This window comes from Colobus angolensis, unplaced genomic scaffold (genome assembly GCF_000951035.1).
Source record: "Colobus angolensis palliatus isolate OR3802 unplaced genomic scaffold, Cang.pa_1.0 Scaffold23, whole genome shotgun sequence".
NCBI lineage: Eukaryota > Metazoa > Chordata > Mammalia > Primates > Cercopithecidae > Colobus > Colobus angolensis.
Window position 1 is genome coordinate 16,433,860 of NW_012115488.1, and position 13,318 is coordinate 16,447,177.

Genomic DNA, 13,318 nt, shown 5'->3' on the forward strand with positions numbered 1-13,318 from the left:
GCACACCAACATGGCACAAGTATACATATGTAACAAACCTGCACGCTATGCACATGTACCCTAGAACTTAAAGTATAATAAAAAAAAAAAAAAACTTTTGGCACAGTGTATAGGATGTAAATAAAATAAATTTGATTGATTGAAAAAAAAAAAAGAATATGTATATCCTATAATCCAGAAATTCCATTTCTAGCATACACCTGTGAAAGAAAAAATAACTTGGGCCCCTTCTATGCTAGAAACTGCTCAGGGGAAATCTGCATCCCATTCTATTCAAGTCATCCCTCTACTCACAGAGATAGATGCATATCCTGATTGCCTTCTTTGGAATGACTTACCAGAAACTCAATAGAATGCAACCATTTGTCTCTTACCTACTTATGGCCTGGAAGTCCTCAGGGGAAACCTTGCTTTGAGTTGTGCCCACCTTTCTGGATGGAACTAATATACTTCTTACATATATTGATTGATGTCTCATGTCTCCCTAAAATATATAAAACCAAGCTATGCTCCGACCACCTTAGGCACATGTCAGGACTTCCTGAGGCTGTGTCACGAGCATGTCCTCAACTTTGGTAACCATTTATGTCCTCTAGCTCAGGCTTCAGTTCTTTGTGATCTACATTCATTCAGACTGGGAGAGTTCCATTGTCTCCTCAGGTTCACATTTTTGGCAAAGTCTCTTTCAGATAGCCTCAAGTCAGATTTACTTTTTGTCCACTGTGATGGCTTCCAATTACAACTAGTCTCTCTCTTCCTAGTAGCAGTATTTAAAAACCCTGAAACAATTTTTTGAACAGAAATTTTCTTCAAAATATGAAAGGCATTATCCTTCTATTTGTTACAACAATGAAAAATTTGTTATTTCCAGGAAGGTGTACCTAAGAATAACGGATAACAGTCATAATACATCAAGAGATGTATTTCCCCCAAGAGAATGGAAAATACATTCTTAAAAGCATGGTGAATATTAAGGGGGCTTTCGTTTTACAAAGGAGAATTTAAATAGTCAAAGGTCTTCTGAAACACATATTTGCCTCATGGGGTTGTAAAAATTAGAAATAAGAACAGTGAAGTACCTGGTGCATAGTGGGTGCTAAGTCAGTCATTTTTATTAATTTCAGAGTCCTTCCTCCAGGGAACTTTTCCACCAGCTTCTAAAATTATACTTTGGAAGGCAATTAATTTTAGTTTCTTATTTGATTCAGCCTTTAATTCAGATTTATTCAATTTTCTTAGTTGTGAAAGCTGTTGAGTAGAAATACCAAATAATTGGCTAAAGGAAGACTATTTCTTACATTAGATATATTACTGTACTACATTAGCTCCTGAATTTCTGCATGATTCTGACATTTCACCGAATCTGGACTGGGAGTTTCACCATGTGGTAAAACTCTCTTCAGAAAGTTCTGACTTGTGATACTGACATTTCTATATGCCCTTCATCTCATGATAAGATCTATATATAAATGATGGCTTTGTTTAAAACAAAAGTATAACTTTGCTCGAGGTAAGCAGCCCTTGACTCAATTAGAAAAAGATTGAATTGAGGAGCAAAAATGTATTGCTTTTCTTGCTCCACTGTCCTCCAACAAAGAAAATCAGAGTTGGGAAATGCTCTAAACTGATTCTGTCTGATAGCTGAGCATGGAGTTTACCTTTGTGAAAAGTGAGAAATTAATAGAGATAACAAGGGAAGTTACAATTTTTAACAGCACTCTGGGGAATGAGAGGTGAATTTGTGACCATTGGCATCACAGATTTGTGTGACAACCTGATGTTCTGTTTCATGCTCAGAGACCCACCACACTGTCACATTCCCTACACAAATGTCCTCAGAAAAAAAATTGTAGAAATATACATCTAAGAGTATGCATATGGTATAGAGCTTAGACCATACTTTAGGATCAGTCTGTCTTAAGTTTGAATCCTGACTTTGCTACTTCCTAACTGAAGGTGATAAGCAGAGATTAGCATTTTCAAAAGCTTGGCAGTGGAAGCCAAGCAAAACTTAAGGTTGAGGAAGAGTTGTGGGAGGAAGATTAATATAAGGGAGCTTGAGCATGTTTATAACCTGAGAACCCGGAGAATTTAAAGAGGGTGTAGAGGGAGTATTTATTTAAGTTAATGTTTCCTTGTGTGAAAAACAGGCATAACACAGATCTATTCGAGGTTGATATTGGAATTAAATTAGAGTATTTTATATGTATCATATATATGTATACATATTCTTTTAATCTGTTTTGTGCTACTATAACAAAATACCACAGAGTGGGTAATTTATAAAGAGTAGAAATTTATTTCTGACAGTTCTGGAGGTTTGGAAGTCCAAGATCAAGGTGCTGGCATCTGGTGTCTGTTAAGAGCTGGGTCTCTACTCCCAAGATGGTGTCTTGAATGCTCTATCCTCCAGAGCAAGGGAAAACTGTTCTTACATGGCAGAAGAGCAGAAGGGAAGAAACCCACTCCTGCAAGCCCTTCTTGTAGTGGCATTCATCCATTCATGAGGACTCTACTCATGACATAAACACCTCCCATTAGACTCCACCTCCCAACACTGTTGCTTTGGGGATTAACTTTCAACATGAGTTTTGTAGGGGACAAAACAATTCAAACCACAGCACATATATATATATTCTCGCACACACACACACACACGCGTGTGTATGTATGAGTATACATACACGCATACATACATATATAACACATTTATTTTTATATGTTAATATGTATATATAAAATATGTAATAGGCATATTATATATACATTATGTATAATGTATATCCATATATAACACCAATGCATCACAGAGTAGGTATTGAGTACCTTGATACCTCATATCTGTACTCAGTAAATTATATCTGGAAGCAAACCTGGAAGTATTTCTGGGGTTATGAGATAAAACTGGATGGTAAAATTTGGTTAAAATTAGACTGTTAGCAGCCTTTCTCAACTAGGATTCCTTATTTGAACAACACAAAATTATTTGAGTGTCTACTTTCTCAATTCTTGCAAAGATGTTATATGACTAGTGCCATTTTAGATGCATTAGAGATAATTCATTATGGATAATCATTGGTTACTTTAGGGCATCAGCACTTATTTTGCAAAACCAGTTGTGAAAACTTGTTTACATTAACATAAGCAGACTATTAATAGATATGGAAATGATTATTATAAAAAACGTTTACTGTTGCTTCATTATATTGTACTGAATTGTACAGAAGCCCAGCATAGAACTCCTTTAAGGATCCAAGCTAAGAGATTATCTAAAAGCTTTAGACCCAGGCAGCAGTCTATACTTAATGATTTATTTTTGAAATCATATCTTTTTTATTTATGAATATGATTTTATACACATGGTATTAAAAAAATTAAGGAAGCTTTATGATACTTAACAGAGAGGCTTTAACCTCAGATGGATGCAAGTCTTTATTGTAGCTCCAAAACTCACTATGGTTGTGTGCTTGGGCATCTGAGTTTTCAGTTCCTTCATCTACCACAATTGCAATACTCATTTTATCATTGTTAATATTAAAAGAGAATATATATAAAGTGTTTAAGACAATGGCTGGGACATAATAGGTGTTAAATAAATTGCAAACCCTAATTTTATTAATTGAGCATATGACCCATTTTGAACATAAGCATGCATGATGATCTCCTCAAAATTATTACTCAATGAATATTATCACTATTTCCAAAAGGACCAAAGAGAATCTTATTTTAGGTGTTTGTATCAGTTACAATAACTAAGTTATGTTGCAATTAAAACATACCCCAAATTTCTTCAAAATGATATAAAACAGCATAGTTTATTACTTATTCATACTATATGTCTTTTGCATGTCAATAATGGGGGTGTGGTGAGAAGTTCTGCTTTCTGTCCTCCTCTGTGACTCAAACTGATGGAGAGATGCTTCGCGGTTGAGAAAGCTATGAGTCACAGTAAAGGAGTAGTGATATGAAGATTTAAGCATTGTCAAATGCATTCACCTGTAAAAGACAGTTGTCTTTACTCACAGTCCATGAGCAAAAGAAACTCACATGACCATGTTCAACCACAAGATCTCTGGGAAATGTAATCCTCTCATGTCCCTAGATGTAGGGGAAAGCCCAACGTTGGTCCATAGTGAGTGTCTACTACAGTAGCATAAGGCACTTACTGAACTAAACAAACAAACAAATGATAAATTAAGCATTTCATTTATACGGAATAGTTTTCTTGTTATTTTACATAATGGAATCAATTTTACCTTTATTAATGCTTAAAATGAAATGAGGCTTAAACTGAAGTCTTTAAATTTTGCAATAGTCTCTCAATTCTGTTTTAATTCACTTTCCCTTTGATTCCATGAGACTATTTGTCATATAGTTTATATAGTTTATACATTAGATCCTCATTATTCACAGATTCCACATTTTCAATTCATCTACGCACTAAAATTTACTTATCCTCTCAAAATGAGTTCTCACAGAGCTGATTTGACGACACGTGCGGAGCAGTGAAAAATTTGAGTTGCTCAATGTGCACATTCCCAGATGAGGCAGAACATCGAAACACTGCCTTCTTGTTAGCTGTCATACTGTAAAAAAGTGCCCCTTTTTGGTTTATTCAGTGACACTTTCTGTTTTTTTTTTTTTTTCATTTTGTACATTTTCTTGATAATTTTGCCTGTAGCTTAATTTGTAGATGTACAATTAAAAAAACAAATAATATGCAAATCCCTACTAATTGAATATTTTTTCCTGGTGATTTGTACTATAAAATTAGATGTAAGTTTTAAATGAAAACATTAAACACAAATAATTAAATATGGCATAGTTTGTTAATTATGGGACACAGTTTAACATTCTGACAAAACATAAAATAGTATCACAAATGAGATACCAATGGAATAATATTGTATATATATCCTAAATCCTACAAGTCAAAAATAGGTATCCTTACCTATAATTGAACATAATGAATCCTGATACAGATTTATGTAAATTTTGTAAATTGAGTGATATGAAAGAATTATCATGTACAATGCTAAAACCAAAATTGCTCTGTTCAAAACTTTATTTTCTTGAAGTTAGATACCATTAGGAAAAAGATGTATGGGCTTTCTGGTTTTTAAATTTATGTTTCAGTTTGTGGTTCTTCTCCATTTCAAATAAACAAATGAAAAGTGAGCTGCTGGCATCAGGAAGAAAGATAATTTTTCTTCCCTTTTCCCTCAAGGTATTATAAATAAGGGAAGGAACTGACTTTTAGGGAATAGGCCTTGTTAACACTGTCAGTATATTTCTTTAAGGTCCATTTTTTTTTTTTATTCTTACATAAGAGATCCTAATTCCTTCCATTTATCCTTGTCCATTAACTAAAACTGGAGATGTCAGGGAAACAATAATTTATATGATAAAAGGCTGGTATGTTAGGAATGACCGTCTCTGAATTCTTTATGAACAACTAGGCAGCATAATGTGGCAGACAGGTTAATCCAGGAGATTATAAATTGACCTGGATGTAAATCTGGTGTATGCCCATCCCTCATAATTATATCAGGAAAGGCGTTAGGCAGTGCAGCCAGTTCTTGTTAATCAACAGGATTCTACAATCCTCACTTTAGCTTCATTTCATACTAGGAAAAGAGCATTTCTATACCTCTCATAGTTAATGCGGCATTCTCATTCTTTCTTTCTAATCTGTGCCTCTAATCACTAGAATACTTGCGATATGACGTGCCACAGTTATTTGTAACAAGAAGCCATGGATCCCTTCATTCTCTGCCCCGCCACCCATATCTATGGATCTATCTATCTATTGATCTGTCATCTATCTAGTCATCCATTCATCTATATTCTCGTTATTATCTTATAGACAGGAGCCTTAAATGACTTGATCATTATTTCAGGTTAAAAAAAATGAGCAACAATCCCCCTGGTCATGAAGTTATAATTCAGGCCTCTTCTCTATTAAATTGTTCTCAGGTAATAATGTAGAGAGAAATTGGCACAAACCCTACAAATGATTTTCTATTTTTAACTATATTCCCCTTGTGGTACCTGGGTAGACTTTGTGCTCATTAGTCTTTGGCTCCTACTGATCTTGTGCTGTGTTGGCAGTCATGTGATAAACCTCTGCACAAGATGCTGGGAGAAAATCTAGCCTTTACTTCTGCAGCCTAACAGTCAGATCCAAGAGATGAATACATCTGAGGAGTCAAAATGCTTCTGTGTCAGAATTTTATAGCAAGAGAAAGCAAGTTGGGACACTGGTTATTTTCTGGGACATCAGCTACTGATTTATGAACTTGATGGGACCTCCCTACTTATTACTTTACAATGAAATGAAGGTTATTTTAAATGTTGATTGTTAGGTTGTAATGTCCCCCCTACCCCTCCCCGTTTTTGTTGGAAATGTCATTTACAGATTGTTACTTGACACCCAGTAAAAAGTGTGGAGTTTTTGAGCAGTTAAAAAAGAGGATTGTGCCACAGAGGCCACTGTAAGATTTGTAACAGAGTTCTGAATGTATTTTACTCCTTGATTCCAGCAGTAATAAACCTAGGTTTGTTTATTTTTGTTAGTTTGTTTTTTTGGAAGAATAAATCACGAAAAAAAGGAAAAAGAGTAGTACTGGTGTGACCTTAAGTCAACTAAAAGTGAGCTACTGGTATCAGGAAGAAAGAGAAAAGATGTAGAAAAGCCTAATGAACTGCTGATGTGAGACTTGGAGAGCCAAGAAACAGGTCTGAGGCTAATGATGTGGTGAGGATGGAGACATTAGGAAATCCGAGAAGGTCTCAGGACACATGATGAATCCGAGGAAACTGTTTATTTGTCAACCTGTGGGAAAGGTATGGAAGCCATTTAAAGGTTGGTGTTTTCTGAAATAAATTTCTACTGGCAGTCTACAGATGAAGAGACCTATTATATTGTCGTCAACCCATTAAATTTTATCCTAGGCCCTGTTTGGAAGAGTCCTTGAAAAGAGAAGCATCAATTTTCCAATAAGAAGTAAATGGAGGTAGGATGAACTTACCCACCCTCTTCCCTACTCTCCAAACAGTCATCAGGCTTATGCAGTAAGTATCTGGATGGAGGTTACAACTACGACAGCATCTCAAAGAGAAAGCGTTGTGCAGTGGTAGGTTATGGGTTTGAATTTGGTGTAAACGGGAGCCAGATTTGAATTCTGGGTATGTAACTTGCAAACTGCTCTTTGAGCTTCAGATTCCTTATGGCTGGAATGGGGTTAACAATATTGACCTCACATTTTTGTGAAGATTAAATATTAAATGAACCCGTGTATTTAAAACATTGAGTAAAATGCTAAATCTAGAGAAGGTACTCAGTTAGGGGTCGCATTTACTATTATTTACTTCATCAGTGTCATGTCATGTGTTCAACAATCTGAAGCGTAACTTAGAATCTCCTGGAAAGTGGAACAGACATTTATATTTTGATTCTAGAGATTCTGATGCACCCAAAGCTAAGAACATTGGCCTTGGGGTCTGTGACTTGATGCAATTTCCTTGGACCTGGGCTATACCCAGCTGTGGAAAACAATGTGATAGGAAGTCCTTGGGATGCTGCAGTGGGTGATGGGGAACTCCCTAATGCCTCTCTGCATGGCTGGTGTGAAGTCATGAAGATAACAGAAAAATCTATGTTCTCCCCTCTAAAAATTTACCCCTCAAATTCAAAATAATACTGCTTTTTGGGTATCTATTTCTAAAGATTTCCCCTAATATTTGCCTTAAAGGTGTATCTTCTCTAAGACTATTGTTGCCCTGGACCCCATGTCTTCTCTGTCTTTGTTCCAATATACAATTTTTTTTTTTTTGAGATGGAGTTTCGCTCTTGTCACCCAGGCTGGAGTCCAATGACGTGATCTCGCCTCACTGCAACCTCCACCTCCTGAGTTCAAGTGATTCTCCAGCTCCAGCCTCCCGAGGAGTTGGGATTACAGGCGTGCACCATCATGCCCAGCTAATTTTTGTATTTTTAGTAGAGATGGGGTTTTGCCATATTGGCCAGGCTGGTCTTGAACTCTTGACCTCAAGTGATCCACCCACCTTGGCCTCCTAAAGTGCTGGGATTACAGGCGTGAGCCACCACTTAGACTCTGAGGGTTAACCTATTAAGCCAGTTCAGCACAGTAACTGAACCTAACATTTATAAAAAAGAGCTCTTAGAATTTAATGCCTCTCTTCTATCAAAGGAATCGAATATTATATGATTTATGCCTATGATTGATGGTTTGTGTTTTCATTTACAAACTGCCAACATAACCACCCATCTCCAAAGCTTTTGTCTCTTTTAAGCAAACAGAAATAAATTAAGATTGCTGTAATGGCAGTGGGAATGGAAAGGAGAGGATGGATTCATGACCCATTTAGAGGGTACAATTGACAGGATTTACTGGAAAGGAGAGTGAGTATTGAGCTTAACACTGAAATTTCAAAATTTTGCAACTAGATGGATAATGGTCATATTTCACTAAAATAGGACACAGGGCCAGGAGCAGATTTTGGGTTGCACTATTTAAATTCAGATAAGTTTTGTTAAGTATGAAGTGCCAAATGGGATGATTGGTAAGTAATTGTACACATGGTTTGGGGCTAAGGAGTCAAGCTTAGATTCATGATCTAGAAAACCTGAATTACTCATATCAAGAGGATTTTGCAATGTGCAATTAATTGTATTTATTTAAGTGCTAGAATATGTTGTCATAATATTAGACACATTATGTATGTTGTTTCTTAATTTTTTAAAAAAATTTAATTTTTAATTGTTATGGTACATAGTAGGTATATATACTTATGCAGTACATGAGATATTTTGAGACAGGCATACACTATATAATAATCAAATCAGGGTAAATGGGGCGTACATCTTCTCAAGCATTTACCATTGTGTTGTGTTACAAAGATTTAAATTTTACTTTTAGCTATTTTAAAATGTACAATAAATTATTGCTGACTATAATCACCCTATTGTGCTATCAAGTATTAGATCTTATTTGTTCTCTCTAAATATATTTTCACACCTATCAATCATCCCCACTTTTCCCCTCCCCTCCCCACCACTCTTCCTAGCCTCTGGTAACCATCGTTCTACTCTCTACCTCCATGTGTACATTTTAAAACATTTTTAGCTCCCACAAATGTGAGAACATGCAAAGTTTATCTTTCTATGCCTGGCTTATTTCCTTTAACATAAAGTCTTCCAGTCCTTCCATGTTGTTGCAAATGACAATATCTTATTCTTTTCTATGGATGAATAGTCTTCCATTGTGTATATGTACCACATTTTCTTTATCCATTCATCTGTTGACAGGCACTTAGATTGCTTGCAAATCTTGGCAACTGTGAATAGTGCTGCAATGAACATGGTAACTGATTTACAGGTTTTATTTCCTTTGGCCAAACAGCCAGTAATGGGATTGCTGGATCACATGGTAGTTTTATGTTTAGTTTTTGGAGGAACCTCTGTGCTGTTTTCCATAGTGTCTGTACTAATTTACATTCTCACCAACAGTGTACAAGGATTCCCTTTTTTCCACATTCTCATCAGCATTTGTTATTGCCTGTCTTTTCGATAAAAGTCATTTTTAACTGAAGTGAGATGATATCTCATTGAAGTTTTGATGTGCATTTCTCTGAAAATCAATAATGTTGAGCACCTTTTCATATACCCATTTGCCTTCTTTTCTCAGAAGAAGATGTACAAATGGCAAACAGGTATATGAAAAGGTCTATTCAGCTCTTTTGCTTATCTTTAAGTTGAAATACTTGACTTTTCTCTTATAGAGTTGTTTGAGCTCCTTATATATTCTAATTATTAATCCATTGTCAGATGGATAGTTTGCAAATATTTTCTCTCATTCTGTGGGTTATCTCTTTATTTTGTTAATTGTTTCCTTTGCTGTGCAGAAACTTTTTAACTTGGTATGATTCTATATATCCATTTTTAGCTTCGGTTGCCATATTTGCCCAGACCAATGTCCTGGAGAATTTCTCCAATGTTTTCTTTTAGTAGTTTCAGGTTTGACATCTTAGATATAAGTAATTAGTTTTGATTTGATTTTTGTATATGATGAGAGATAGGAGTCTAGTTTCATTCTTCTATACATGGATACTCAATTTTCCCAGGACCATTTATTGAAGAGACTACCCTTTCTCCACTGTATGTTATTTGCACCATTGTTCAAAATAAGTTCACCACAGATGTACAGATTTATTTCTGGGTTCTCTGTTGTGTTTCATTGGTCTATGTGTCTATTTTTATGCCAGTATCATGTTGTTTTGGTTCCTATAGTTCTGTAGTCTAATTTGAAGTCAGATAATGAGATTTCACCAGTTTTATTATTTTTGTTCAGGATGGCTTGGGCCTTCTGGGTCTTTTGTATGTCCATATAAATTTAATGATTATTTTTTCTACTTCTGTGAAAAATGTCTTTGGCATTTTAATAGACTTTCCATTGAATCCGTAGATTGCTTTGGGTGGTATGGACATTTTAATAATATCGATTTTTTCCAATCCATGAACGTGGAATATCTTTCCATTTTTTTGTGTCCTCTTCAATGTCTTGCATCAGTGTTTTATACTTTTCATTGTAGAGATCTTTCACTTCTTTGGTTAAGTTAATTCACAGATACTCAATTTTATTTGTAGCTTTTGTAAATGGAATTACTTTCTTGATTTCTTTTTCAGATTGTTTGCTGAAAAAAGAAACAATATGTTGACATATAGTAATCCTCCTGGTTTTTGTATTTTCATTTTGTATCTTGGAAATTTGCTGAGTTTATCATTTAATAATTTTTTGGTGGAGTCTTTAGAATTTCCCAAGTATAAGATCATATCATCTTCAAAGAAGGATAATTTGATTTCTTCCTTTCCAATTTGGATGCCTGTTATATCTTTCTCTTGTCTGTTGCACTAACTAGGACCTTCAATACTATGCTGAACAACAGTGGTGGTGAAAGTGAGCATCCTTGTATTGTTCCAGGTCTTAGAGGGAAGGCATTTAGTTTTTCCCTGTTCAGTATGGGGTGTTGAATATGGTTTTTATTGCATTGAGTTGTGTTCTAACTGGGTTTGTTGTATATGGCTTTTATTGTGCTGAGGTATGTTCCTTCTATACAGCTTTTTGAGAATTTTTATCATGAAGGGATGTTGAATTTTATCAAATGCTTTTTCAACATCAATTAAAATAATCATATGATTGCTGTTCTTTATTCTGTTGATATGATGTATCACATTGATTGACTTGCATATGTTGAAACATTCTTGCATCCTTTGGATAAATCCCACTTGATCATGATGAATGATATTTTTAATGTCTTGTTGAATTTGGTTTGCTATTATTGTGTTGAGGATTTTTGCATCAATGTTCATCAGAGATATTGGCCTGTAGTTTTCTTTTTTGATGCATTTTTGTCTGGTGTTGGTATATGGGTAATGCAGGCCTCATAGAATGAGTTTGGAAGTATTCTCTCCTCTTCTGTTTTTAACAATAGTTTGAGTAGAATAGATATTAGTTCCTTTTTAAATGTTTGGTAAACATCAGTGAAGCCATGGAGTCCTTGGATTTTCTTTTCTGGGAGACTTTTTATTATGGCTTTGATTTTATTATTTACAATGTATCTATTCAGGTTTTGAATTTCTTCATGGTTCAATCTTGGTAGGCTGTATGTGTTTAGGAATTTACAAATTTTTTCCAGATTTTTCAATGTATTAGCATATAGTTATTATAGTATTCTCTATTGATCCTTTGACTTTATGCAGTATCATTTTTAATGTCTTGCTTTTAATTTCTGATTTGATTTATTTGAGTCCTCTCTTTTTTTTCTTAGTCTGGCTAAAATTTTGTCAATTCTTTTTATCTTTTCATAAAACCAACTTTCATTTCATTGATCTTTTGTATTTTATTTGATTTCATTTCATTTATTTCTCCTCTAATCTGTTATTTTCTTTATTCTACTAGCTTTAGGTTTGGTTTTCCTCTTGTTTTAGTTCCTTAAGATGTATCATAGGTTATTTGAATTTTTCTACTTTTTTGATATAGGTGCTTATTGCTATAAACTGTGCTCTTAGTACTGCTTTCTCTGTATCTCATAGATTTTGTCATGCTGTATTTTCATTTTTATTCATTTCAAGAAATTTTAAAATTTCCTTCTTAATTATTTCATTGACCTATTGGTCATTTAGGAGCATACTGTTTAATTTCAATATGTTTACATAGTTTCCAAAATTTCTCTTGTTATCGATATCTAGTTTTATTCCACTGTGGTCAGAGAAGATGCTTGATATAATTTCAAGTTTTTGAGAATGTTTTAAGGCTTGTTTTGTGACCTAACATATGGTCTATCCTTCAGTATGATCCATGTGCTGAGAAAAATGTGTATTCTGTAGCCATTAGATAAAAATGTTCTGTCAATATCTGTTAGGTCCATTTGGTCTATAGTACAGATTAAGTCCAATGTTTCTTTTTAACTTTCTTTCTGTAAGCTCTGTCTAATGCTGAAAGTGAGGTGTTGAAGTCTCCAGCTATTAATGTATGGGGGCCTATCTCTTTCTTTAGATCTAATTTGCTATATATATCTGAGTCCTGCAGTGTTGGGTGCACATATATTTATAATTGTTATATCCTCTTTCTGAATTGATCCCTTTGTTGCTGTATAATGTTGTTCCTTGTCTCTTTTTATACTTTCTGTCTTGAAATCTATTTCACCTTATGTAAGTATAGTTACTCCTGCTTTTTTTTTTTTTTGGTTTCCATGGGTATGGAATATCTTTTTCCATCCCTTTATTTTAATCTATGGGTGTCTTTATAGGTGAAGTGTGTTTCTTGTAGGCAACAGATCATTGGGTCTTGATTTTTTTTCATCCATTCAGCCACTCTGTGACTTTTGATTGGAGAGTTTAGTCTATTTACACTTAATATTATTATTGTCAAGTAAGGACTTACTTCTGCCATGTTGTTATTTGTTTTCTGGTTGTTTTGCAGTCTTCTCTTCCTTCCTTTCTGTCTTCCTTTTTGTGAAGGTGATTTTCTCTAGTGGTAAGTTTTAATATCTTGTTATTTTGTATTTGTTATAGATTTCTTTGATTTGAGATTATCATGAGGCTTGCAAATAACATCTTATAACCCAATATTTTAAAGTGATGACAACTTACCACTGGTTGCAAAAGCAAACAAACAAACAAACAAATGGGTAAAGACAAAACTAATACAAACTCTACACTTTAACTTCATTTCCTCCCACCCATTTAACTTTTTATTGTTTCTATTTATGTCTTATTAAACCATCTATATCTTGT

The 13,318-nt window shown here is 34.4% G+C and overlaps 1 long non-coding RNA gene across 1 annotated transcript in view; it reads left to right on the plus strand.

Annotated features, from left to right (window-relative positions):
• Positions 1 to 13,318, plus strand: part of LOC105513435 — a 169,546-nt gene that overhangs the window by 13,236 nt on the left and 142,992 nt on the right. The window contains exon 2 of the long non-coding RNA XR_001002028.1: positions 6,955 to 7,016. This is a non-coding gene — a long non-coding RNA (uncharacterized LOC105513435). The remainder of the gene's footprint in view (positions 1 to 6,954; positions 7,017 to 13,318) is intronic.